The sequence below is a fragment of the Peromyscus californicus genome, unplaced genomic scaffold (genome assembly GCF_007827085.1).
Source record: "Peromyscus californicus insignis strain IS unplaced genomic scaffold, ASM782708v3 Scaffold_24__1_contigs__length_46423439, whole genome shotgun sequence".
Taxonomy (NCBI): Eukaryota; Metazoa; Chordata; class Mammalia; order Rodentia; family Cricetidae; genus Peromyscus; species Peromyscus californicus.
Window position 1 is genome coordinate 31903536 of NW_026294535.1, and position 24917 is coordinate 31928452.

The following is a 24917-nucleotide window of genomic DNA, read 5'->3' on the forward strand; positions in this document are numbered from 1 at the left end:
AAAAAGCTATCTCCAAAATGGAATCTTGAAGATGTGCAAAATAAGTTAAGTTTGCCGGCACTTAGAAACTCAAGCGGTGTTTTTATTTATGCAAAGCTGGTGTGTGTTGTGATGCATATTTTGGCACTGCTGACTCACAAACTATACTGCATTATGCTGAGGTTATGTGTTTCTTATTTATCAAGAAAATACAGACAGAGTCATCCATTAAATACCAAGAACAATGCCAAATAGTAACCTTGTCTCTTTACTCTTCAACAAAATTAAACCTGTTTCCTTTCTTCTGTGATGGTCCCTTAACCTGAGAAATAGAGCCCAATTTCCTTCCTCTTATTCAGGTTTTTCTCTTTAAATGGTTCTGTCATTTATTTGAAGCTCTTCTACAATGTCACTGCACCCCATATAGGTCTGGTTCTCTAGCATTTCAGGCTACTTTTTCTTTGAATGTTCAGACAAAATGATTTGCTTCTCTATGCCACATAATGTAGGAAAATCCAGACCCCTCTGTTCTTTTGAGAAGTAGCAAAGAGTTGCGTCCTATCCTGAAACCCTCTCATTTTTGAGTTAATTCTTGATCCCTAGCAGTGGTTTTCCCTTCCGGCTACCTACTACCTTCTCTCAGCATCATTTCATTCTCAATTGGGCGCCGCAAATGGTTCATTGCCACCAAGAGTCACTGTCAAAGGTCTTGTAAACAACAGAGTCATGGAAAACAGAAAGTGACTTTAAGCTTAAAATTGAATATCACTTCTGTGGTAGTTTGAATCGGTTTGGCCTCCATAGACTCATGTATTTGAATGCTTGGCCAATAGGGAGTGGTACTATTAAGAGGTGTGGCCTTGTTGGAAGAAGTGTGTCACTGTGGGGGCAGGCTTTGAGGTCTCATATCTGCTCAAGCTACACCCAGGACACAGTTGCTTCTGCTGCCTGTGGCTCGAGATGTAGAACTCTCAGCTCCTTCTCCAGTGCCATGTCTGCCTGCATGCCACCACGAAGATAATGGACGAAACCTCTAAAACTGTAAGCCAGCCCCAATTCAATGTTTTCCTTTATAAGAGCTGCCATGGTCGTGGTGTCTCTTCACAGCAATGAAATCCTAAATAAAACAACCTCTTTACTCCTTCATTCATTCTACAGAAATTTTCTGCCTTTGCCATGTGCAGAAGTTGCTCAAGATCAAAAAGACACAGTAGCGAACAAAATAGATAAAGCCCTTTTCTCTTTATAGAGCTTACAATCTAATTATGTTAGCAAGGCAGCAATAAAAGGGGGTAACCAAGCACTTTTTTATTGGATTTAAGGCCCTTCTCCATGAGATGGAATCCATACGTGACACTGCTAAACTGGCCTAGAACCTGAGACTAGATGGGTTATTGGCCAAGGAGACAACTTGCTACCATTATTCTGCTAACAAAACTTAGCAATTAAATGACTCTTAATGACATATGGCTATACATATAGATCAGTGCCTTGCTCAGCCCTCATCAGAGAAGCTTCTTCTTGCAGTAGATGGGGATTAACACAGAGACCCACAACTGGACAGTGTGCAGAGTGAGAGACTTTAGAGCACTCAATCCAAAGTGGAATGTCTTCCTCAAAGCTCTCCCCTCCAGCCTTGAGGCTCAGGGATCTATTTGGAAGAGATGGAAAGATTGTAAGACCCAATTATGATGGATGACTCCAAAGAAACCTTGTCTTCCAGATATGTGGTACTGATGCACATATAAACTCACAGAGACTAGCAGCATGTACAAGGCCTGCACAGGTTCAAGCCAGACAGGTTGCCAGTGCTGAGAGAGGGAAGCAGACACAGGCTCCCACTCCTAACTAAGAAGCTGTATGCAATTGATACCTGCTGGCAAAGGAAAAAAAATAAGCATCAGTTTTCTACAATGGAGTATCACTAGTTGTATCAACCACACTTCAGAGTAATAGTTAGTAGTAGTTAGCTCAGGAGTAGTTAGCCAACACACACTAAAACTCCATGGTTTATTTATTTATTTTTGGTTTTTGGTTTTTTGTTTGTTTGTTTGCTTGTTTGTTTGGTGAGTATTTTGTTTCATTTTGCTTTGTTTTAGATTTTTTTTGTCTCATTGGTTGTTTGCTCTGATTTCATTTTTTGATGTGTGTGTGTGTGTGTGTGTGTGTGTGTGTGTGTGTGTGTAGTATGTGTGTGTTGAGATGGAAGAGAGAAAGAGAGAACATAAAGTTGAGTGGGTAAGAAGAAGGTGGGAAAGATCTGGGAGGAACTGGAGGAAGGGAAAAAAAGACCAAAATCTATTGTATGGAAAAATTTAATTAAAAAAAAAAAAAAACAGAAAGAAATGAGACAAGTGTGTGAGTTGGAAAGGAATGATTAAGAAAAAAAAGTCGGTGACAGCAAAGGGTCTCTGTGGGGAGAGGTCAACTTTAAGTAGGGGAATGGGTGGCTGTAGAATGAGTGGTTCATTGTTATTAGGGATTCAAAGCACAAAGCAGCTAAGGGAGAAAGCCAAGGGACACATTTGGATAGAGTGGTCTTGGCAGGGGTTACAGCCAATGCAAAGGCCAGAGACCAGGGCCTGCCTGAAATGTCAGTTATAATAAGTTGCAAGACTCAGTACTTCATTTCTCAATGATCGAGTATTTCTGTAGTTTCTATAATCTTGGTACTTTGTTACAGGAACCTCACTGAATAGAAAGAGGCTGCCCTTCCCCAGTCTAATCAGTTCTTAAATAGAGTGAGGACTCACTTATGACTCACATCCTCTGGGAATTTTTCATATGCAAATTAAGGAAATGAATAGTCCACACACTCAATGCTGACCCACTGGACTAGAAGAGCTTTTCTCTTAATTACCCCAGGGCCATGTGATGGACCAAGGACCTACCTCCATTGTCTGCCAACATTATTCAAAAGATCCAGTCCAAAGTCCACTCATCTACTTATCTACCTGTCCATTCTCTTGTAGCAATTACAACAACAAAGATTTCACCCTTGCTTTCTGTTTGCTTTGTCTGGGACCCCAGCACCTTCCTTCATATCCCTACATGGCCTAGTATAAGTAACCAACTGTTTTACCGAGGCAGCCATTCTCCCTTGTAAACAGTGTGTTCACTAAAGACACGGCCAAATCCAACTAAACACATACTTGCAGACCTACTACTCAAGAAAATGCGTAGTACTGACAGGAGTAACTACCTACAGACCACAATGATCTGGTTTTCTTGGAGGTTCTAATGCAGTATATTATCTAGACTAAGAAACTCTCAGTCTGATTTGATTAGACAGGAGACAGAAGAAGCTAAGAAAAAGATGGTTTCAGTTGGGCGGTGGTGGCGCATGCCTTTAATCCCAGCACTCGGGAGGCAGAGGCAGGCAGATCTCTATGAGTTCAAGGCCAACCTGGGCTACAGAGTGAGTTCCAGGAAAGGTGCAAAGCTACACAGAGAAAACCTGTCTCGAAAAACAAAAGAAAAAAAAAAAAAGAAAGAAAGAAACAGATGGTTTCATGGACTACCCTTAACTCTGGTCAGGAATAGATTGAGTCACCTACAAGAGATCAATCAATAAGAGAACTTTCATCAAAGCCAGGCAGGGTGATGAATGTCTGTAGTCTCAGCATTTTGGAGGTGGAGTCAAGAGAATCAGAAGCTATATTGCAAGTCTGAAGCCACTCAAAGTGACACGGAATTCTATCTCAAAAGTAAAAAACACTTTCTCATCAAAGTTACATTTTTCCACAAGTGGGTGGGATAGGAGACTTCCTTGAGCAATATATATAAAAATATATATAAATATATAAAAGTATATATATAAACACTGCATAATGCATTTTTTTTTTTTTTTTTTTTTTGGTTTTTCGAAACAGGGTCTCTCTGTGTAGCTTTGCGCCTTTCCTGGAACTCGCTTTGGAGACCAGGCTGGCCTCGAACTCACAGAGATCCACCTGGCTCTGCCTCCCGAGTACTGGGATTAAAGGCGTGCGCCACCACCACCCGGCGCATAATGCATTTTTACAGTCTTGAAAATTGACATAATACATTAAACTGTGGTAACTGCATGATTTGAATGGGAACCAAATAAATGGGAACCAAATAAATCCTAGAAGACACAGAAGCTTGATCTCAAATATTATAACCATCACAATACCAAGGAAAAATTTAAATGTCCCTTTTGACTGCTTTACATATGTGTTAATGGTTTTCATTTTAATTTCCAGCCTTGTCTTTCCTTGTCAATAGGTATGTATTTTTAAGTATTTTAAATTTGTTTTGCAGAAGAGAGTCTAGGCTCTTATTTTTTCTTGAAAAGAATATTTTTTCATAAAATATATTCTAATCACGGTTTCCCCTCCCTCATCTTCTCCCAGATCCTTCCCGCTTCTCCATCCATCCAACTCCATGACTTCTTTCTCTCTCTCTTTAGAAAACAAATAGGCAAGCAACAACAACAAAACCAAAACCAAGAAAAGAAATAAAAGAAAAAGCCCGAGAAACACACACACACACACACACACACACACACACACACACACACACACACACACACACGTGAGCGCACACATAAACAGAACACAAAAATCTGAAGCCAGAACTCATAATACACAACTTTAAGCTCTTAATTAGATAAATATTTTCCCCGTGTGTGAATTCATTGTACAGAATAATGGGTTCTAAATTCCAAATGCTGATGAATGTCCAAACTCTCAAAACGATGCCATCATTTCTATTAGCTGCTTTGCTTTCACAATTTATGTTAATTTATAGTCAATTTCAATTATTACATAGCACGGCGAAAACAAAATCGTGGCTCATTTTAGCAGTATTGGGAACTGGGAAATGGCTCAGTTGGTAAAAGTACTTGCTACAATCATGAGGGTCCAAGTCTGATCCCTAAAAGTTGCATAAAAAAAAAATTGGGCACTGTGGTAGGCGTATAGCCCTAGGGAGGCTGAGACAAGTGGCTGCCTAGGTCTTGTTGGTCAGCCAGCCTTTCGGAATAAGCAAGCCTCAAGTTCCTGTAAGAGACACTGTCTCAAAAGACAAGGTGGATGGCTCCTGAGGAACAGTGCCCAAAGGGGACCTCTGACCTCCACACTCGTGCACACACGTGCATGCAGATAAATAAATACAGACACACATACACAAGAACAACAAAAGAATTTGGTATTGCTAAAGAGGAAAGACTGCAGAGCGGCTAGTCTACTACCATATTTTCTGGTTTACAAACTTTGACATTTTGTAAGATACAACCAAATTTTTTAAGCATGTTTAATGGAGGTGTATAATTTCACATTCAGGAGTATAAAGAGAAAATGCATTGGTGTGCCCTTCCTTTGAGGAAGCCCTGAGATGCTTTGCAAGCAGACACTCTGAACGAAGCTTGGGAGTCTGAGGAGAGGGGCTCTGGATTGGTTGAAATATTGACATATCACAGCACCATAAGATCTTCCCATTTAGTGGCAGCTATTACAGATTGTAGCCATTTGCCCTGAATGAGATATATTTGGGGCATGCAGCAAAACAATTCAGTCCTATCTACAGCTTTTATTTAACAGTGTGAATTTCCGTATTGCAAACTGGATATGATGGGACTGACAAATTAGAAAACATGTTTTGCAAAACACAGATTATTGGTTATATCAGGATCAGGTCTAGTTGCCAACGCACTCATGTAAGAAATAAATGGAAGCAACTGTTGCAACAGCTGCTTTCCTTATCATAACAGAGGTAATAAGGATGATAAGAATATATGAAAGCGCTAGGCTAATGGCAGAGTTAATGGTGATGAGAAAAAAAAAAGATCAGTATTAATGACAAAAATGTAGATAGAATCTAAGGCGATATTTTCTACAGAAGTAGAATTATATTTCCACATTTTTTTTTAAACTTGAAGTTTGTTGTTGTTGCTTTTAAATAAAACTCATAGGCACCAAAGTTTTTAAAACATCTCCCAATAACTTAAGGATGTTCTCCAGGACCACGCCAGTGCTTTTGTAACTGGTAAAGGCAGTCTCTAGCTGCAGACTAGACTTGGTTAGCACAGCTACAAACTGACAAGATCGTGGCAAAAATATTGTTTCCCTTGGCTCTTAAAATGAATGCCGAGCCTTAATATTGGAGAGCCAGTTGTGTTCTGGAACACTTCCTAACATCTCATGCACAGTCCTTTAGCACTTACACCCCCCCACCCCGGGGAGGCCAGCTCTGCCCCCAGTACCCACTCAGTTTTTCTCCTCCCTTTCACTCACTCAGCTTACGTAGTGACTAAGCCTCCTCTTCGCCTTTTTAAATTTTATAAGCTTATTTCAGCCTACGTGCTGGTGTATATAGTTAAGCCCGATTTAATTAAAATATTAAGTAAGCTTCCATAAGGCATAAAGAAAATCATTTAGTAAAGTCCAGATATATTACATCTACCAAATTCCCTCCACCCACTTTGTACTGTGGTCAGAGGAATGCAAGCGCATATGCCTAACATCATCTGTTCTGCATAAACTCACACTGCTCATCACCAGGCTTTCACTGTGCCCTTGGTGCATACATAATACTTTTTCTCTTCATTTCCACACTGTTTATTTCACTAAGAACTTAAGATGATAATGGCCAGGAGGGCCGCCTTCTTTACAAAGTATTTTTAACTTCTTTATTGTTCCCATTGTTTTTGAGATGCCTTCGTTATTCCAATCCCAAGAAATATTTCCCAGTAGGAACATAAACTCAGTGGGTAATTTTCCCAGCAACCGAAGGTGCTTTATTTAAACCAAATGTGCTTAATTGCTGTGCTCTGTGCATTCACTTTTAGCTGAAGTTCAAATAGCTTATTGACATTGTCATTAATCTTAGGTACCATTCTCATCTTTTCAGTTAATTACTCTCTGATAGAATCATAAGAAAAATTTGTAATTCTGAGTCATGGTGCCAGTTTGATCAGAGGTTATGTTTGTCTGTCATCCATTGTAGAGTACTTTTAAATACTTTATACTAGCTCCATGACATATTCAATTAGGCTAGCTTTAGCATACTTAAGCGATGATTCTATTTGTCACATTAGAACACTCCATGACAGTCAGTCAAATAACTACTAGTCAACCTCTAGAAACTCACAAGTCAGCAATGAGGGTCACATTTGTTTATTTTATATGATGAGCTAAAGACCATGACTCAAATCTGTACTAATCAAAAGTAAATTTTGTTGTATTAATAAAACCTACTTACTTAGGTAATTATTTGTCAATTTAAGAATACTACAGGTAAAACTAATTGGCCCAGTTTGATGAGTTTCCACAAAATAAAAAGAGTAAGTCCACATTTTTAGATATAGAGGAGTTGAAAGGGAGTAAGGCTTTGAGCAGCAAAACAGTAAGACTAATTCCTGTAGAATCTGCAAGAAAGGAAACTGGGAAGGTATGCATGCGAATGTATTCAGTTTCTCCTCATGCCCTCCCCCAAAAAAAGAACGAAAAGAAAAAAGAAATAGAAAAATGTGTTAAGAATTCTACTTTTCCCTGTTGCTTCAAATTAAGTCTACCTCTGCACTTCCACTTACCATGTTCAGCCATGACAGTTTTCTGAATGACTCCTTCCTATTCTTAGAACTTTAGGAAGACCCTGAAGCTCACAAAACCCTAAAGACATTAAGGAGAGATGCTGGCCTGAGTAGGCCCTGTGCTTCCTGCTTCAGTCTCTGTGAGCTCATATGCATTTTGCTTAGTTAATGCAGAGGGCCTTGTTCTCCTGGTGTCCTCTATCCTCTCTCTTACACTCATTCTACCTCCTCTTCTACAGGATTCCCTGAGCTCTGAGGGAAGGGATTTGATGGAGACATCCCATTTAGACTCCCTTTCCTTGTAAAGTCTGGCTGTAGGCCTCTGCATTTGTTCCTCTGCTGCCAGAGGAAGCTTCTCTGACCATGATTGAATAAGGCACTGATCTATAAGTACAGTAGAATATCAATAGGAGTCATTTATCAATACTTTTTTTTTAGATCAGTAGTGTTTGGTTTTATTCTAGGTATCTGGGCTATCTAGTCTCTGGTTCTTGGTCCCCCAAGCAGTGTCAAGTATAGGTTCTGTCTTGTGGAGTGGGCCTTAAGTCAAATCAGACATTGGTTGGTTGGTTGCTCCCACAAGGTCTATGCCATCACTGCCCCAGCATATTCTCTTGCTTCTTTAGGAATTCAATAACTAATCTACCACAGAGAATGGTATTTCTTATAAGTAGAAGAAAAGAAATAATAGTTAAGTTTCCATATGTTACAACATTAAGTGATTAATAACTCACCTTTTACACAAGTCTGTCTTCCAAACTAGGATAAAATAAATAAATAAACAAACCTTCTGAATGAATTTCAGAGTCTGTGTTAAAGTTGAGCTGACTCATTACCCATTTTTCTTCCTTTCCTTTCTTTTCTTTCTACTGGCTTTTGTCTAACTCCAGAAGAGCTAACATGAATTAATGTTATGTAGAAAATGGATTGTATCAGGCTTTGAATGAACAGTAGACTCTTGTATGCAGCTGTAGCAGAGTTCTTTGCTGTTGTTCCCTTTGAGGGAGGGAGTGAGATGGTGCAGAGTCAATGACACAGACTCTGGGAGGATGTGGAAACAACAAGCTCAGTTTATTCAGGAAGAGGCAAGCCTTATATACCCTACACCCTACCCTGGGGGGAGGTCTGATGAATATACATCTGCTGGTGTGACATGGCTTCCTCTCACTGGTCCAGGTTATCTCCAAATTATGTCTCAACTGCCATTGCTAAGGCCCTTAGGCAGACCCAGGTTGGCTCTCAGGAAGTATCTTATTACTGGTTTGGGCTGGCTGGCCCTCAAGCCTGTTAGGGCTGAGTCATCCCACATGCAACAACTTGCTTGTTGCTTCAGAGGCTCCATCTCTTCAGATGCCTGCCATGCCCAGTCACTCACACAAAGCAAACAAAACTTCTCATATTTTCTGAAATACACTCCAGGGTGGCTCCTCCCTTGTGGGATATAATACGTTTCCATTTTAATCTTTCTGAGGCTATGTTGCACCAGCATTCTTTATCTGGGCCAATTGACTTCATAGAGAGGAAAATAACTCTACAAGACTGTATCTCTAATGATAGTCAACAGAGTAATTCAGCATGATCACCAGAAAAATTTTCAGAGACTGTTTCCGGACAGTTGGTCAATTGCATCATTTCTGTATGATAGACAGCATACTATTTATACTATAATTTGCCAAGAAAATGTTTCTCTGAAGAATATGCTACAGGATTTACGAGAGTGTCACATGAAAGAGAATGACTTCAGTTCAATTCAAACAAGGTTGTGCTATGAATATCAACACCATTCAAAAGTTACTTGTACCAGTTATAATAAATAAGACAATTATGATAAGGTGTTTTTAACAGTTGAAAGTAAAATAAAAAATGCTGAATGAGATAAGGATTTTCAAGAGAAAGAACAATGATTAAAATACTTAATATATGATTAATCTACTAGAAAATGTAACAGGTAATGAAACCGCTGACAATATTCAATACTCTAATATTTTAGATGACTTAGAGGAATACATATGCTTTAAGCACTCTTGAGTATAAGTCCATATCCTATAAATTTATTCAAATACTTTTTATTAATTTTATTAATTATTTGTTTATTGTTATCTTGTCTAGGTTGCTTCTGGTGGCAAACCTTGGGAACTGGGAAGATACCATACTTTTCTAAGGATCCATTTTCTAAAGACAGTGCACATTACTGTATCCACAGAATAATCTTCCCCACCTCATTGCACTAAGAAGAATGCAGGCAATTCTCTCACAGCTAAATTCCATGCAAAAATCAACATTTTGAAGTTACCAAAATCCAGTCCGTTGGTGACATGGAGTAAACTACTACAGAGATGAGATGAGGTAAGGCGAGATGAGGTGATAAGGTGAGATAAAGAGATGAGATACTATGTCATGTGAGATCAACCTGACCCACTAGCATGCCCATTATTCCTGGTGCCATTTCCCATGAGCCTCTCTTGGCCAATCACCATCTGCAAAGGGTCAGGGCTTCTTAGGGTCTTTCTATCTTTACAATTTCTGACCTAACAAAAGGATCCTTTTCAGTTTCAATTAACCCAGGGGGGATGGGTTGCATTTTTAGAGGAAATTATACTATATATTCAGTGATAACACCTAACTGGTAAATAACAACCTATTTTGTACCAGCAGAAAAAAAAAATTATTTTGAAAACATTTCACGTTCATCCATTTACAGATAGAAAATCATTGAAGAGAAAAGCTAGAGCCTATGGACCATGAAGTTAATTCATGTAAAGCATTCTTTGCCATTTCATCAACTTGATGAACACAGGTCAGAAATTAGACTGTACTTTGTGAGCCAACCACAAAGAAACATGGTGAGAGACATGACTAATTGTAGCACTCAGAAACTAGAGTTTCCAATATAGACTCAGAAATAAATATATCCTACGAGTTCATATTAAAATATGTGTGTGAACAGTGTCTTCAATATTGCATTTCTAAAAAAAATGCAGTATTAAGTTTCAAGGAAAGCTAATGATATGCTAATTCAGCAGAAGCTCTTCTCACTGGAATGCACAGCCTGGTTTAATAATTTTTAAAAAATATATCAAAATTAAAATGTGCTGGTGTCCACAAGGGAGGAGCCACAATGGATAATATTTTAGAAATTATGAGGGGTATTGTTGCTCTCTGTGTAGACACTGGGTACGACAGGCATTGGATGGAAATGAGCCCCAGAAGCCTGCTATCCATCTGTACACAAGGATCCTGCTTAGAAAGAGTTGCTACAGCCCTGTGACTAGCACCTTTGCAAGACTTCAGATACCAGGTTCACGCTTTGACATTCAACAGCATTTCCAAACAGATGTGTTTACATCACTTGCCCAGCCCGTGACTTCAGACATTATTTTCATATTATGCTGAGAGATGAAACAAGCTTGTTTACTAATGCTTCAATTTTCTCACACTGACAATTTGTGGTTTTCAGTGGTATGTTTTCCCCACTTGCATAAGCTTCTTCCTTTTTTCTCTGATCATTTACACATATGTCAAGGAAATATCATTTATCATTGCATTCATTCCATTTTTACTTTGCCTTTAATTTCTCATCCTATATATATAATAGTGTCTAGCTCATTTACCTTAAATCTAAGTATTTTATCAAAGTAACTACGAGCATCTGTTTCTTTGTTTTCTAATCTAATCATTGGTGAGGACTTGCATATTAAAATTTATTATATAATACTTTATTTTAAACTCCATTGTTTTTCTTTGCTATTTTATAGTTAGAACATTTTATTCTTTTAAAATGACTTGATTAGGGGAAGAACATTGTTCTTGTATATTTTATGATCTCTGTTTCTCCATATCATAGAGGAGGAGACAAATACAATAAGTATCATCACAAAAGAACAGTGACAGTGGCAGAGCCAAAGGCCACTCATAGAAATAGGGGGTGCTTGCAAAGAAAATGAGCTAGTTTCTCCCTTTTCTCAGTAGATATACATTTATATAGCATTTTAGTGGCTCTACATTTCTACTGAGGTAGACAGAGTGAAATTAATGGGGGGAGAGAGGGGCCAATGAGCTAGCCTACACCACCATTTGAGGACAAGGTTTGATGGTTCTATTAGGTTAATATGTCTGTGATTTGTTTAAGGAACATTCATTTTAAGAAAAAGAAAAAGGAAGGAAAGAAAGAAGGAAGGAAAGAAAGAAGGAAGGAAGGAAGGAAGGAAGGAAGGAAGGAAGGAAGGAAGGAAGGAAGGAAGGAAGGAAGGAAGAAAGAAAGGAAGGAAGGAAGGAAGGAAGAAAGGAAGGGAGAAATATCTTGCATCTAACTTGACAAAATCTAGAATCATCCTAGAAATGGGCTTCTAGGTATGCCAACCTGGATATCTTGATTACATTAATTCATTATGGGAAGATCGACCTCAGCTGTCAGTGGGAAATGCCCAAAGATGACTAGAAGACTGCTACAATGTGGCTAGCTGTGATTGGTTCCTGCCAAAACCTACATTGAGGTTTAATTGCCAATGGAAAGGTATTAAAAGGCAATGGGTCCTTTAAGAGCTGTTGGGTTATGAAGGCTCTGCCCTTCTGAAAGGATGAATGCATTTCCTGAGAGTGAGCCACCCCCATTTGTACCGCTCACTCTATGCATACACCTATTTGCCCTTTCATTTTCTGCGTGTTAAGCAGCATGATGTCTTTGTCAGAGGTGGTTACCCAACCTTGAACTTCTCAGCTTTCATAACCATCAGCCAAAATACAGTATTTTGTAAGTTACCGACTCTCTGCCATCATTAAGCAGCAGAAAGCAAACTAAGCCAAATAGTTTCTCTCGTTCCATATTCATCTTACGATGATGAAGACCGTGCTCCCATAAGGAAAATGGGTCTGTACCCCTTGCCTTTGTATCTAGAGGGGCATATATTTCTGCACATGGCAGAAATGATCCTAAAGCTCAGGCATAGCAGGAATTTAGCTTTCCATTTTGCTGGCTGAAATATTGGCTTTTGAAGTTTTCAGCCTTCTCATATTAAATGTGAGTCACTGAAGACCCCATGATAGGAGGGAGCCCTAAGTAGGCCATGGGAGGAACCCAATAAAGATGTCCAGGGATCCCACTGACCATAGCCAGCTGCTCTGGTGTCCTGCAGTCTCAGCTACAGCCACCAGCATTTGACAGCAACTGTTTGAGAGAGTGTGAGCCAGACCCAACCATCTGGGCCCCTCACAAATTCCTGACTCACAGAGACAGAGAGATAATAAAATGGGAACTGTGGCTTTTGCCACTAACAGTAGAAAACACAACATATGGTGTTCTGGTAACCATCCTTAAAAAAAAATCCTCATCCTACTACCATTTATGAAATAATCAACCCTTTCCTTGCTCATTCAACAACGAAGCTCTGTTAAAGTTTTTCTGTTTCCGTATCTATTTCTGGACACACCCCTCTTTCATTTCACTTGGTCTGTCTACCTCAATACAGATGTACATCCCTACCCCCACAGAATATAGATGTAAATCCCTATCCCCACACAATGCAGATGTAGATCCCTATCCCCACACAATGCAGATGTAGATCCCTATCCCCACACAATGCAGATGTAGATCCCTATCCCCACAGAATACAGATGTAGATCCCTATCCCCACACAATGCAGATGTAGATCCCTATCCCCACACAATGCAGATGTACATCCCTACCCGTACAGAATACAGATGTAGATCCCTATCCCCACACAATGCAGATGTAGATCTCTATCCCCACACAATGCAGATGTAGATCCCTATCCCCACACAATACAGATGTACATCCCTACCCCTACAGAATACAGATGTAGATCCCTATCCCCACACAATACAGATGTAGATCCCTATCCCCACACAATGCAGATGTAGATCCCTATCCCCACACAATACAGATGTAGATCCCTACCCCTACAGAATACAGATGTAGATCCCTATCCCCACAGAATACAGATGTAGATCCCTATCCCCACAGAATACAGATGTAGATCCCTACCCCCACAAAATACAGATGTAGATCCCTATCCCCACACAATGCAGATGTAGATCCCTACCCCTACCCCTTCTCTGCATCATTTTAAATAGGACTGTGTAATACATTTTCACAGTGATCAGGGCCTGTCCCAACCTGAATTACATTTTTCAATAGTGTGCCTCTCATCTCCTATATGAATTTTAGATCGGTCTTTAAGGTCAAAAAATAAACACCAAACTTTCATTTGAACTTTTTTTAAAAATTATTATCTTATTTTAAAACATTAAAATGTCTCAAGAGGCTGGATACATGCTTTTCCATGTATTTAAGCTTTCTGTCACTTTTTCAGTCATTTTTTAGTTTATTTCTTTATATAACTCTGGGAATTCCTTGGCAAATTTGTTCTCAAGCATTTTCTATTTCTGTTCCTAGATTTCATTGCCCCCCCACACACACATACTGCTTTTTTTCTCTAACAGGCACACTATAGAAGTATTGTCTCTTTATCATTACTTCAGAGGACTCTCCAATTGTAACAGCTCTTCAGCTTATTTTCACAAATAAACTGGACAGATTTTTTTTTGTTTCCAAGCAAACAATAATATCTTCTGCAAATAATTATAATTTTGTTGTTTACTGTCCCATTTTTTATGCCTCCTTTCACTGTCTTATTTTGTTACATTGGTTAACGGTTTCAGAAAAAAATCATCAATGGTTATACATTTTAAGAATAAAATGAAGAAGCTGTTATATTCCTCTAAAACGTTTGTAGAGATGACCTTACCCATTAGAAGCTTTTACAACAAAGTTTCCAGGATATCCACACCAAAAAATATCTCACAAAGATCCAACTATCTCACTCTTGAGCATTTACTGAAAAGGAATCAAAATTGGCATACGATGGAGAATCATACATACCCACACCTACTGTACCACTACTCACAATGCTCAAGTTACAGGATCAGCCCAGGTGTCTCTTAACCGATGAATGAATAACATATGAAGGATACACACAAAAGAGTTATTCAGAACTAAAATATGAAATTGTGTCATATGCCAGGAAAATGAATAGTACTACAGATTCTTGTGTGAAGCAAAAAAGAAAAAAAACTGACTCAGAAATAAAAATGTTTCATGTTTTTCTCTTATTTCTCTTATATAGGGAATCTACACATTAAAAAAAAGACATAAGAAAATGGGGACTGTGGGGGAAAATGAAGTGGGAAAGAGAATAGTAAGTAATAAAGGTTAATTTAATTAAAGCACATTATATGTGTGTTTTAAAATGTTGCAGTGAAGTCATTATTGTGGATAGTTAATATGCACTACTAACTTCAGTAAAACAGAGCTAAAACTTTAAGAAGTGATTAGGCTGACAGGGCTCCCTCCTTGTTAATGGCGCCCTTATAAAAGGCTTCCATACAAAGTTAACTGACTTCAATCTTCTGCTATGGAAGAACAAGCAAGATGCCCCCAGTGAGCCGAAAGTCAACACCTTGACCTTGGATTCCCATCCTCCAGAACCATGAGAAACAGCTGCCTGTTATTCCAGTAACCCAGCCAGAACTAGTAACCCAGTCAGAACTAGTTTGAAACAACATAGATTAAATGAGCATCCAATTACAAATCACAAAATCTACCCAGAAGATTTTTTTAAAAATCTGTTACTTAGAAAATTCAACTTCTAGGATCTAAGTTATCTAAACTTCAAATCCACCAATGACTTGGAATTTTCTCATGTTAAACCAAAGATCAATATACTTCTTTATGAGAACCCAAGTGTCATGAACATCAAAGATAAAAGGATTGAACATTTTCATTTCAAGCAGAGTTTTAATGTATTTTGCAAACTGTAATAAGCTAACCTTGTTACATCCAATAGCACTCCTTACTGGAGAAGTCAGGCTAAAAGCTAAACCAGGGCAGCAAATTAGTGTGAAGCTAGGAATGGGGTGTAGCTCAGTGGTAGAGTAATTGTTCAGCATTTACAAGTCTCTGTGTTCAATACCCAGCACTATCACCACAACAACAATGACAAGAAACTTTGCAATGAAATTGATATAGAAACTTAGGGTGCTGCATGCAAAAATCAACTGTAGTATATGACTCCATATTAAACAGTATCAAACAAATTTAAGCAAAATGTCACAAGAAGAATTCATAAATAAGCTCAAGAGAGATAGGGGTAACTTTACAGTGGAAGCTTGAAGTGTAGGCAGAATTCCTATATATAAAAATAATATAAGTCAAAAAGTTGAAAGGAAGGGAACCAGTGACTACCCTCAACAGAGCAGAAAGCAAAAAACAAAAAAACAAACAAACAAAAAACCCTGGATGATGTGCAGAGCACAGAATGTCACACTAAGAGCACAGACAAGAGAAATTAGCATGAAAAGGAACTTTCTGTGCTGTCTTAGGGTTATTATTGCTGTGAAGAGACACCATGACCACAGCAAATCTTACAAAAGAAAACATTTAATTGGGATGGCTTACAGTTCAGAGGTTTAGTCCATTAACATCATGGTAAGACATGGTGGCATGCAGACAGACAAGGTGCTGGAGAAGGAACTGAGAGTTCTACATCTTGATCCAAAGGCAACAGTAAGTAAACTGAGGCGCTGGACATGGTTTAAGCATACATTCAAACTACCATACCCATACCCCACTCTGTCTTCAGAATCTTTCCTTGTGGTAACTCACAAGGGATGCCAGCAATAAGCATAGACAATATGCTTGAGACATGTTTGAGTTATGGGTGTCTATATCATATTTTCAACAGGAAGGTGACATGATCAAACGAAGTCTTTAAGAAGAAAAACTTGATAACATTCAAAACTGAGAAAGGAAGTGTCTGGGAACCAAAGAGGCTTGGGAGAAGCTTGCTGGAAAATATAATCCATGATACATAAGGCTTCCACTCTGCAACCTCTTGCCTCAAGGAATACTGTCCCCATCACACATCTTAAATTGATCCAACTACCCTAAAGCAATCTGCAAAATTATAGTGCCCCTTCAAACACCCATGTCATTTTTACTGGTACCTACAAGTGCACTTCTTGAGTTTATGCATCTTAACCTATTCCAGGCTTGATTAGTTATTTCATTTCAGCAACACTTTTCTCAGACTTCAATGAGCATAGCTATCATGTTCTATTTTAATTAAATGCCTAAAATGGCTAGTTCCTGCAACTTTTGAAATATTTGTAGGTAGGGCTTGTGTCCTCTTTATATTTTCAAAATCAGGCACAGCATCTCAACAGGCCCTCAGTGAATGTATGAACTCAATTACAAGATGGAAAGAGGACTATGGACTAACAGGGAAGACCTGAGAATGAAATGTAAGAGAAAGCTGCTCTGAGATGACCTCCATCAGTGCTCAGCCGCACGGAATCATCTACAGCTGCCGGTCTAGGCAGAGTTTGTCTTGTTTGCTTTGTTTCTGCTTTCTGTTTTATTTATTTACTTGTGCTCCCATATAGCAATAGTCCTATCTAGTACTATTGTATGGACCTCAAAACCGGCCATGTGACCTGTTAGAAAGGTGGTCCTTTCTAGGGTAGAAGGCATGTCATCCAGGCTGAGCTCATGGAAATCCTTCCCTAAAAATGACTCTCCTTGTAGCTGTGGAGAAGATTCTGTTTTGCTTGGTGGTCAGGTTGAAAAAAAAAAAAAAAGGTGTGAATCATTACATTTGGCTTCAAGAAAACAAAGGTATTTTCAGTTTTATTTATAGTGGAACAGTGATGGGCATAAAATAAACACTGAAAAAATGTGATGTAGATGTGTTCACAGCTTTAGGTAGCTGTGTTTGAGCTGCAGCTGGGTTTTGAATCACTAGTAAATAGAAGACCTAATCAATTGATAAGAAAATCACCCTGAGGGCTTCATTACATTAGTACAGATTTTGCCAAAATATACTAAGAAAAATTAAAATGTTTAAAAATAATACTACCTTTGTTAATGCCATTCCATCTCAACAAGTAAAAGCTAAGAAGGATTCAGCTTTTAAAAAATCATTTTTCTAATATTCAGTTCTTCTGACTATACAAAGACTTTCTTTGCTGCCTATGTGAAACAAAGGTTGGACCTGAAACAATTCATGCAACTAGGACATGCAGCAGTATATTGGGTTGAATATTGGCTCTACAAAACAATATGCACCAGTCTTAGGCCTCAGTGCTTGTGAACATGAACTTATCTGGGAAAGGTTTTTGCATGTATTAGTATGCTAAAGATCTCGAAATGAACTTAATCTGTGTTTTAGGTGTACCAGGCATTCATTCAAGAAAATAAAGAGGGAGATTTTTTTGACCAGTGGGAATCTTGTCAACTTGTTGGATAAAGAGACACTTATGAGACTCATAAAGTACACTTCTATGTGTCTGAGAGCATGTTACCAGAGATGATTGGTATATGGGATAGCAATGAGGTGGGAAAACCCATTCCTAAATGTGAGAAACACTACCCAATAGTCTACTAGTCCCGATGGAAAAATGCAAAAGATGAAGGCCTCAGTGTGTGCAAGCTCAACTGCTCTTGAATTGGGTTTATTTCCTCTGGTAATTGTTACCAATGACTTCTGCCCCATGCTCAGCTTTGGGTCCACATGATAGGACTACTGCTGAGTGTCCTAGCTGCATGAACTGTTTCAGGACCAACTTTTGTTTCCCATGAGTAGCAGAGAAAGTCTTTGTATCATCAGAACAATTAATATTAGAGAAATTATCTTTGAGGGGATTAATTTTTCTTAGCTTTTCCTTGTTAAGATGCAATGGCATTAGAAATTTGGCCAAAAATAAACCAAATAAAGCAAAAACAGAAACAACGTCCAACTTCTTCAGCACTACTATATGGACCAACACCAGCAACCCTTTATGAGTATGTCTAAGCCTGGAGCCTCCCATTGGGGCTGTGTCATTGATCCCTCCTGTTTTGAGGCTTTCTTCTTGCTATTCGGAGCAATTCAGGAGCTATAGACTGACCTGCCTCTTCAGCCTACAGATATCTATCATGTGAGGATATGGCCTCAGATAACATAAGCCAATTAATAAATCCCCTTTCTTAATATATGTGCATACACACGGAATCCTGACTAACACAGATGTTGCTACTAGGAGTCATTGCTCTTATTCTACTTGGCCATGTGGTTTGGAAGCCTTGGAAGTGGCTTGTGGGAGGAATTTGGAAAAGTTTAGAGAAACAGGCTAGAGAGAGCCTGGAGACCAGTAAAACAGAGCTTAATGGACATTTAGGTGCAAGCTTGGGAGAACAGAATGCTGATAGGATAGGGGACGCTGGAGACTAGGCTCCAGGAGTTTGATATGGGAATGAAGGTTCTCTTGAGAACCTGACTAGAGACCATTTGTGTTGCATTCTAACAAATAAGTTGCCTTTGCAGCGACTTTGTCCATGCCCTCAGACTGTGCGAGGCTGAGTTTCAAAGTGGCAAACTGATTAATATAGTGGGAAAAACTTCAAGGCAGCCTAGCATCCAAGCTGTGGTACAGGATTAATAACCGATTTTCATCAGTTTAATTGTGAAAAGCATGAACAAAAGAGCAGATTTGACCATCGTGCATTCTTTTGTTTTTTTAAAGAATAAACTTATGATTGAAGTCAGGGTGAAGGGAAACAGTTACTGAAGATATTTGGTGCTGTTGTAGTGCCAAATACTTCACACAAAATCAATAGGCAAGGAACCTGGAGGGCATCTCAGGAACTGGCTGGACCTCACCCACAGCAGGTTCAGGGATGTAAACCATTTAACTTATTTGAAAGACTTTCCTTGAAGGAGAGAGCTCTAGGGTTCCCTGCTTGCCCAGGGATGCCTAGTAACATGGGTTTTTTTGTTTTGTTTTGTTTGTTTTTGTTTTTGTTTTTGTTTTTGTTTTTGGTGTTTAGCTAGCCATCAAGGTACAAATGCCATGGCCAAAATAGCCAGGATTCAAATGACTCAGGCAGACCTTAATGTTGTCCGCAAATGAGAAAATGTGTGACAGGGTCAGAGTCCCTGTGGGAAGTCCTGACAAGACGGTTGCATGAAACTGGAGAGTGAAGTTGAAGGTACAGCGGTGATACAGGAAGTTAATGATACCTAGAACAAGGAACATGTATCAAAAAAAAAAACCTGCTACAGCCAGCAAGCAGAGTCAGCCCAGGAATGAAGTCAAATGGAACACGTCTATCATAGATACAAAGGAAGGACTTCCCAAGCCCTGTGAAGTTTCACAATGTATTACCACATCCCCAGTCACTGGATATAGAAGCACAGGACATAACGTTTGCCCTATTGGGTTTTGATCCTAGCCTTCTGGTTAACACCTCAGTTGTTCTCTTTAGAACTGAAATGTTCATCCTGAGTCACGGTGTACTCAAAGTCTCTAATTTGCCCTTTGAATTCCGCACAGCTATGTGTGGATTATCTTGTGTCTCAGAGGAGATTTGGAACTTGGACTTTTGAATAATACTGGAACTGTCAAGGCTAGAAAGATGTGAGCCCTCGAGGGACAGAAGTGATGTATGTTGAGTTGAATGTAAAGAGTCCCCCCCCAACACCACCAAAAGTGCATAGAATTAAATTATTCCATCAATGAACTCATACTGAATGGACTCGAATGAGGTAGGAGCCACCTAGAAGAAGTACAAAGGGACTTGTTCATTATACACAAACTCCTGTTCCCCAGCTTCTAGCTCTGGCTGCCCATTTCCTGTCTGCTGTGAGTTGAGTAGTTTCCCTCCACCAAGGCTTTCTGCCATCACATTCTGCTTTGCCCCGGACATAAAACCAAAGGAGCTAGGTTACCGTGGACTGGAACCTGCAGAGCAATGAGCCAAAAACAACTCCCCCTCCTTTCAGGTGTTTGGGTTACATATTCTTGTCATGGTAGCGTAAAGCTGGCTTACACAGGTGAGGGATTCTGTGAAGACAGAGGCAAGAGGGGAGTTAGGCAGCTGGAGACCAAAGAACACCAAAGATTGCCAGAAGCTGCCAGAAGGTTAAAGAGAGGCTGGGATGCAATTTCCTCTGAAGAGCTTCCGGAGGAACCCAACCATGTTGATAGATAGTTACGTTTCTATTGACTCATCCAGCTAATAGTATTTCTGTATGGAAGTTGTCAGAAACTTACAAAAGGGGTAGTAGGTATTCAACCTGAATACTGAGCCCCCTCCCAAAAAATCATAACAATGTACAAAGTTAAATAAATCTATATCCTGAAAAAAGCCATTACATTTTATACTCTGTGCTAGAAGAGTATCAGTTATAATGATTCCATCCTTCTATTTCCTGTAGCTGAGCTCCAGCAATCATATATAGCCATAAGCTATATTTTAATCAAGCTCGTTTAACCAGATTTATCCCTGATCCCAAAGCCACAGTGATAAAATTTTTTATTGCTTGCTTTTCAAATCTTATTGATATAAAATCATGATCTTATACAAAGTGGCTTGCAGTTTTTTCCTGTCCCTAGATCATCTATAATTCACATTAGTTTATTTATTTGAGTGGCTTTGTAATAACATTATAAATCTACTTAAATGACCTACGCATGAAAATAAAATTCAGAGCTACTGATGTAGCTACATTTTTCCCATTGCTACATGAGCTGAACATCTAATGGTTCATAATCATATACAAATTCTTTGTTGTAGGGAAAAGAATTAAAATTTAAAACTGATTTTAAAGTTTATTTTAATAATATGCAGGGGGAATGAGTGTGTCTAACTCTGAGTTTCCACAAGAAAAGTCCAATATTTTTCTTTAACATATTCCATCAAACATAGTAAAAAGTTGGCTTGCTGTTGTTCTGCAATCTGACATTTAGGCTTATGTTTTTTAAAATTTTTATGTTTCTCATGTTTCTGATTCATTACGTTGTGCCTTGAGAGCATTTCTGTCTCACTTAGTATTCTGTTGAATCTGCAGAGATCTTACTACTTTAAATGTATATACTCTGTTCTTCCAGCATAAAAATCAGCCATTAAGTTGGAATGGTGGAGCAGCGATTTCTGGGTTTCATAGAGATTATTGAGGCTTACTTCTTCCTACAGAGACCATCTAGCTGCCATCTTACACATTGATGACCAAATAAAAGATTGACAGATGTAAAGAAATTGTGTGTCTTGTCAGACGTCCATTGGCTTTTTCCAATAGAGGAAATGATCGTTGGCTTTGTTAGCCCTTGGGAAATGCTGCCATCCATTTAATTAGTAAAGACACTGGTCTCTAACCAAGATGTGCATAGATAGTAATTTAGGAAACCAAAGGCTAGGAAGAGAGATACTTTGTATCAATGAGGTTAGAGAGGAACGTGAAACAGGATAGCTCTAGCTGAAATTGAATGGAACAGTCAAATTTCATTGCTAGGCCTGATTTCCCTAACAGAAAATATTGGAGATGCTGTATATATGAATGCCTTCCTGCATCTTCGTTTTTTGAAAGCATATCTTTAAGGCTTTGAGTGTGTGTGTGTGTGTGTGTGTGTGTGTGTGTGTGTGAAGCTCTGTGTATATGTATATATATAATATATTATATAAAATATATACACATTCCTTCACACTAAGATTTTCTAAAAGTATTTATGGTACATATAGTAATATCCAAAAGCTATAATTCCTCATGGAAACAATACTTATAGTATACTATTACCTTTTAGAAATTTTACAATACTTTAAAATCATTTTAATGACAAGTAAAAAAAAAATAAACACCAAGTTGGGTGGATGTTTGCTTTGCATGGCCAGTACCATTAAAATGAATGAAGCCAGAATTCAATTTCTGCAAACTTTTTCAGTTAAATTGCTTAGAGTAGGAAATTTGCCCTTACTGAAGTGAAATAAATGCAAATTTAATTCATTAGATGATGAGACTGGTATAAAAATCTTAACAGGAAATGTAAATGGTAATTGAAAATGGAGAAAGGAGATTTGTTTTGGTGACACAACAAATCATTCAGCATAAATTGTAAAATATACAAAAATATCACCAGAATATATTTCCTGCTATATACTAAATGGTATACATTTCTCTTTCAGACACGTGTCTCACGGACACATAAAATAAATGGAACTGAAGATTCAAGTGGGTGTGAATGTCGCAGACCTCAGAGAACCAGCAATGGCCCCTTCTTTTTTTTTTTTTTTTTTTTTTTTTTTTGGTTTTTCAAGACAGGGTTTCTCTGTGTAGCTTTGCGCCTTTCCTGGAACTCTCTTTGGAGACCAGGCTGGCCTCGAACTCACAGAGATCCGCCTGGCTCTGCCTCCCGAGTGCTGGGATTAAAGGCGTGCGCCACCACCGCCCGGCAATGGCCCCTTCTTATGAGAAGTCCCCAACAAAAACACAACTGAAAACAGAGGCCTGGCTATGATCTTGGTTTCCCAACATGTCTGTCACACACACACCCCGGGGGAATCATGCTAACTCTATGAGCATCCGTTTCCTCACCTGTATTAAATGGCATTTAAGTAATCTATACACAAACCTCTAGCCCTTCCCCTATCACAAAGATTTCATAAGAATAAAGCAAAAATAATGTGAAGTCCCCGGTAAATGGTAAAACATTGCAGAGGGGCAACGCTTTAGTGACATGCATGTTCCAGATTTCCATCCTAGATGTCTCTTGGAATATCCATGCTGGCAGCCTTCCAAGTTGCCCATATTCTCTGGATTACTAGAAAGCATGGACTCCACTAACATCATTGGAATGCACACTGCTGGGGCCACTGTAAGGACATTGTACTAAATACCCTTTACAAAAGAAGAGTCATTGCTGACCAACTTGCCAAACGCCGTCCAGTACTAAGAGCTGAGATGAAAGTTCATCATTGTCTACAATATGCATCTTCCCACAAAAGCTAGAGGCCAGGCATATGTCTATTTCCAAAGGTACCACCAGGGTGGGATATTCAGAAGTTGTAAATAAACATCATTGTGATCCCCTTCCATTATTCAAAAGCAGAAGCTTAACTTACAGATTGTCACTGTGCCCTATAAGGAATGATGCAAAACAGTGCTGCTCCCTGAGACCAGAGTCGCCTACATCATAGGTCCCAAAAACCTAGTGTTGGACAACACATTATACTGCTGTGATGATTGAGTTGAATCATCAATAGTTGAAGATGTGCAAGAAGTTGCTGTTGAAGCATTTGGTAAAAAGTACACAGTGCATTAGGAGCCAGAGGAAACCTTTATCCCATTGCTCACAACTAGCTTACATATTTGATACACACCTAACACAGGGAAGGCACCCAGTCATAGTTCAAATGAGATAAAAAAGCAAAAACAAAAACATAATTCTTCTCTAAAGATTGCAAATATTGTGTGTGTGTGTGTGTGTGTGTGTGTGTGTGTGTGTGTGTGTGTGTGTGTGTGTATTCTCTTCAGTCATGGGTAAGAAGAACAGGAGAAATTCATACGGTTAAGCATAAATTCCAATCATAAAATTTAGGATATATTTAAAATATATTTTCTTCAGAAAAGAAAATTCCAGGAATCTATGAAACGACTTGGTGGGTAAAGGTGATTTCTGCCAAGCTTGACAGCCTGCATTGGAACTCAGGGATCCACATAGCAATGGAAGGAAAGAATTGCCCTCTGACCTCCACAAGTGTACTGTGACATCTCCTCTCTCAAAATAAATAAGATGTGGGGCTAGAAAGATGACTCAGTGGTTGAGAGCACTGACTGCTCTTCCAGAGGACCTGGGTTCAATTCCCAGCACCCACATGGCAACTTACAACTGTCTGTAACTCCTTAGAACTAGAACGTGAATCTGACACCCTCATACATACATGCAGGCAAAAGACCAATGTGCATAAAATAAAAATAAATTATTTAAAAATAAATAAATAAGGTGTAATAAAATACTTAATGTCAGTATCTTTGGCATTAGGCATATACTATGGTTTTTTTCCTGTCTTGTTTTTTTGTTTGTTTTTTTTTTGGGGGGGGGGTTGTTCTATATTATAGATGTGGGATAATTTCTTTTCAAATACTTTGTAAAGAATCAGTTCAAGAGTAAAGCCCGAAGTACTTTATTATGAAGTCACTGAAACTGTATCATTAACTCTGCTTCTTACTAAGCAATTGAGGAAGACAGCACTTTGAAACATCTCGAGAACCAAATTCACGACCTCAGAAAAAAGCAGTAATTGTTTTGTAAATGAAAATCCTTTTCCTCACTCCAGCCAGTAACTTAATCTTTGGATGCAAATGTGGTTGGCAAAGTGGGTAACCTGAAGGAGTTAGCACGGAGCATCCTTTTACCTCGACGCCGGCAAAATATCTCTACTTGACAGTTATTAATTTCTAGTCAAATTATCCTGGAATAGGGTCAAAGAGAACTAATGGTCCTACTTTGCATTCCATGAAGTGCTGTGTTTCCGTGTTCAGAGCGAAGTGTTCTAAAA

The 24917-nt window shown here is 38.8% G+C and overlaps 1 long non-coding RNA gene across 1 annotated transcript in view; it reads left to right on the forward strand.

Moving 5' to 3' along the window:
- Positions 1-24556, forward strand: part of LOC128119792 (uncharacterized) — a 35307-nt gene extending 10751 nt beyond the window's left edge. Inside the window, exons 5-6 of the long non-coding RNA XR_008221679.1 lie at positions 9641-9877; positions 14674-24556. This is a non-coding gene — a long non-coding RNA (uncharacterized LOC128119792). The remainder of the gene's footprint in view (positions 1-9640; positions 9878-14673) is intronic.
- Positions 24557-24917: the final 361 nt, after the last annotated feature.